This window comes from Marmota monax, unplaced genomic scaffold (genome assembly GCF_021218885.2).
Source record: "Marmota monax isolate L192 unplaced genomic scaffold, Marmota_monax_Labrador192_F-V1.1 WCK01_AAM20220418_F8-fsc00008, whole genome shotgun sequence".
Classification (NCBI taxonomy): Eukaryota; Metazoa; Chordata; class Mammalia; order Rodentia; family Sciuridae; genus Marmota; species Marmota monax.
The window spans coordinates 21,930,236-21,934,415 of record NW_026694432.1 but is presented as its reverse complement, the minus strand read 5'-3'; positions in this window follow the sequence as shown (position 1 = coordinate 21,934,415).

Below are 4,180 nucleotides of genomic sequence, written 5' to 3'. Positions count from 1 at the left end.
GACAGTCAGAACTCCAAGGAGCCACTCAGGCAGCGAGAGTGCTCCCCCTTCCTCCCACCGTGCCCCCCTCTCCTGCCGGTGCCTCCATTCAGGCCTCCCTAGTGGAGAGAGGCTCCCAAGTCCCCGCAGAATCCCGGCTCTGAGTCCCCATCCCTGGAGCTGGGCGGGGTTTGTGGTCTGATCCTTGGGAACCTTGACCTGGCCACACCACCTCTGTGGCATCTGCCCTGGTCTCCCTGAGTGGCCCCTCCTGAGCCCCGTCTCTGGCCTGTGGTGCCCACCAGGAGCCAGGCTGGGCTGGCCGACAGCTTGTTTACCCTCTGCCCCTGTGGGCACTTGTGCTGGAGGTGAAGGTCTGCGGGTCGCCTGTGTCTTCCAGCCACCCCACCCTGGGCCCCGCCACCCAGGCCACAGGCTTTCTCCTTCCACGTCCCCTCCTTGGCCACCAGAAAAAAGACTCAGAAGCCTCCAGGGCCACTCAGGGTCTGCCCTGCAGGGAGTTGGCACCTGGCGGCTGCCCAGGCCCTGGGTCTCCTGGATGCGGACTGCGGCACTGGTCAGCTGTTCTGGAGCCGCAGAGTGGCCATCCTGCGGCACCTGGTCCTTGCAGACCTTCTGTCGGCTTCAGTGCCTCTGCCTGTTGCTAGAGGTGCGCATCCTGAACTCAAGGCCTCGGGACAGGACAGTGACCTGTCTAAGCTCTCTGCTTGGTGACTCCAGGAGGGACGGAGCCACACCCGCCATCTTGGGCATCCAGCTGTTCTGCGGTGGATTCCCGTCCCAAAAATGTTTTTTCCCAAATATCAGTCATTCCAGGAATAGCTTCCTGGCCTTTCTTACCCTACATTCATCTTGCATATACTATTCCTTCCTTAACTTTTTAAAAAACGGATTCATTCTTTTCACTTAAATAGATTTAGCTTCAGCCTAAGAAATCTTATCCGTGCGCCTGGGGATGTGGCTCACTGTAGAGCACTTACTTAGTGCACAGGTGTGTGTGAGGCCCTGAGTTCACCTCCAGCACTGCAGAGAGAGGGGAGGGGGTGGGGGAGGGGGAGAGGGGGGAGGGGAAGAGGGAGGGAGAGAGGGGGAAGGGGAGGAGGAGAGAGGGAGGGGAGGGGGAGGGGGAGAGGGGGGAGGGGAAGAGGGAGGGAGAGAGGGGGAAGGGGAGGAGGAGAGAGGGAGGGGAGGGGGAGGGGGAGGGGACAGAGGGAGGGAGAGAGGGGGAAGGGGAGGAGGAGAGAGGGAGGGGAGGGGGAGGAGGAGAGAGGGAGGGGAGGGGGAGGGGGGAGAGGGAGGGGGAAGGGGAGAGAGGGGGGAGGGGGAGAGAGGGAGAGAGAGAAGGGGAGAGGGAGGGGGAGGGGACAGAGGGAGGGAGAGAGGGGGAAGGGGAGGAGGAGAGAGGGAGGGGAGGGGGAGGGGGAAGGGGAGAGAGGGAGAGGGAGGGGGGAGAGGGAGAGAGGGGAGAGGACAGAGGGAGGGGGAGGGGGAGAGAGGGGAATCTTATTTATGAAAATCACAGGCTTGATTCACTGAAGACTCCTCCCTCTAAAGCCTAATAGAGAACCATGAAAATGGTGGATTCGGGTTGGTGCACGGCCTCTGACGCTGGTCTGGAGAACAGTCAGGAAGGGTATTCGTATGGAAGAAGCCTGAGCCCCCCTCTTCTCAGGACCCTGAGAGGGCACAGCCTGGCCCCGCGGAGCCTCCACTGGTGTGGATCCTGGCAGGCCGCCCGACGTCATGAGAGTGGGTGGGCTGCAGGCCGCTCTGCCCAGCCAGTCTGAGTACCCGGAGGAGAGGCCTCGTCCAGCTCCACTCAGCTCAGGAGGTGGCACTGCTAACAAGAGCCCCGTGTTGGTACAGCACTCTACAGTTTATAGAGCTCATTCTCCTGCCTCCATGACCAGCCTAAGGCCATGTGACCAAGAAGAACAAAGCTGAAGCTGATGGCCCCAGTCTCAGAGTGCCAGGGGAGAGACCTGAAGGTGATTTGGTCTCAAGGTGCTCTAGGAGGGACTTGGAGGACCGCTGGTAGAACATCAACGGGGGGAATGGAGTGCCCGCTCCCACGGTGGCCATGCCTGTTTCTGCCACCAGGCAGGAGTCCCAGTTACGTGCTGACGGTCTTGCCAGCCTCTCTCCTAACCCAAGTGGCAGATGACGGCGTCTCACTGGGGTTTCATAACATTTGCAGGGGCCCCCAGACCCCTCCCCTGCACGCACTCCTGGGTCACCCTGAGCCCTTGAGCGCGGGCAGAACTGTGAACATGACCTTGAGTTTATCCTGGAGGCCTAACCTTATCCAGGAACCTTTAAAAGAAGGTGAACTGTGGACAGGTGCGCTCCAGCCCGCCTGGGGACACACAGCCGGGAGCTGCGGGAGGCCCTGCAGGGCTGAGGCGGTGCCTGACTGGCAGCCAGCAAGACCCAGAGACTTGGCACAGCCAGAGTGGACTGGACTCTCCCAGTGACCGAAGGGCTTGGAAGAGGCCCCTGAGCCTGCAGGAGACGTCAGCTCGGCTGATACCTTGACTGCAGCCTGGGAGACCCTGGGCAGAGACCCGGACCCTGCTAACCAGGCCTGGACCCCAGCTCACGTGCATGAGTACGTTTGTGTCCACGGAGGTGTTGGGCTCATCCCTCAGAAGCAGGAGGGTCAGGGCTTTGCAGACCCCATGCAGACCCTCCTTAGCTCTCGGTGGGCATTGAACCCGCCTGACCCGTGGAGCATCCCGGCTTGGCCACCAGCGCACCACAGAGCGTGGGCTGTCCCTCGTGGTCTCTAGCTGGTCGGGAGCGAGGGCTGGGCCACCGCACACTCCCTGGAGAAGATGCTAATTCAGAACTCCACGGAGGTTTCTCCTGAATGCACAGCGCTTTCCCACCAAGGTGAAGTCCAACCATCCTGAGTTGGGCTGTCTCTGTTTTTGCAGTTACTTGATACCGGTTTTCTGTTTAGTGTAGAGATATAAGGTTTCCTTAAAATATTCTAAAAATTAAGTTAGTTCAATTTTTAAAATCAGCATGGAGTTTTTTTTTTTAATGACTCAAATTCTTTGATACTCTTCAAGGGGTGGGCTTCGTGCCCCCCTCCCTGTGAATCTGGGTGGCCTTGTGTCTGCTTCCACCCAGAGTGTGATGAAGGGGACACAAAGTGACCTCCGAGGTTGGGTTGTAAAAGGCGGCACAGCCGCAGCCTGGTGGGTCAGGGAGGCTCGTGCAGGAGAAGCCAGCTTTCACACAGACTGCCACCCTGGGAGGCCACATGGAGCCCTCCAGCCACCGGCCCGCCCAGCTCCTGGCCACCAGGCAGCATCGGCCACCAGCTGTGTGAGGCTTCCACTTGGACTTCCAGCCTGTCAAGCCTTCAGATGGACACAGCCCCGGCCAGCCTCTGACCACAGTGGCCTAGGAGACCCCAAACAAGAAATGCCGGCCACGCCTCTCGTATTCCTGACCACAACGTCCCAGCGAAATAAAACAGTTGCTTTAGCTGTTGCATTTGGGGGTAATTTGCTATGCAACAGTAGCGGCTGAGCCATTAGCGACACATTCATGCGGTTTGAAAATCAAAGTCTCAGACCGTCTGGGATCGGCTCCGGGTGGCGGTTGCCCTGAGGTCGGGCTTTGATGGGATCCTGCAGCTGGTCCACCCTCTGCACCCGCAGCCCCACCAGCAACACACATTTGCTGAGCACCTACTGCATACCACACGTCTTGGGAAATTTAGGCATCACAAGGGGAGGTCGAGGGATGCAGTTAACCAGTCCCAGCCAGGGTGCGCCGCCGGTGCTCAAGCAGTGTGTCGGTGATGACCAGACCCGAGGCAGCCATGCTGGGTGCTTGGTCACTCAACCTGACATGTTAGGCCCTGCATGTCCTGGGAACAAGGTGACGGTTTCTGGACAGGTGGCACCACATTGCCACACTGTGTCCCCTGCTGAGGGAGGCGAGAAGGGCCTGCACTGAGCAGTCAGCAAGGGTGTGCTATCTGTGGCTCTCGTGATTATTTAATCGCTGGTGTCCTAAAATCCTGCAGAGAGCCCATGCCAGGCAGCGTCCTTGGCACCTTAGAGCAACTCAGAGCAGATGGAGGACACACTCGGGATCCCCTTCAGAGACCCGAGGCTCTAGGGCCTGCATAAGTCCCAGGAGGGGTGCCGGTGGCACCGGGACC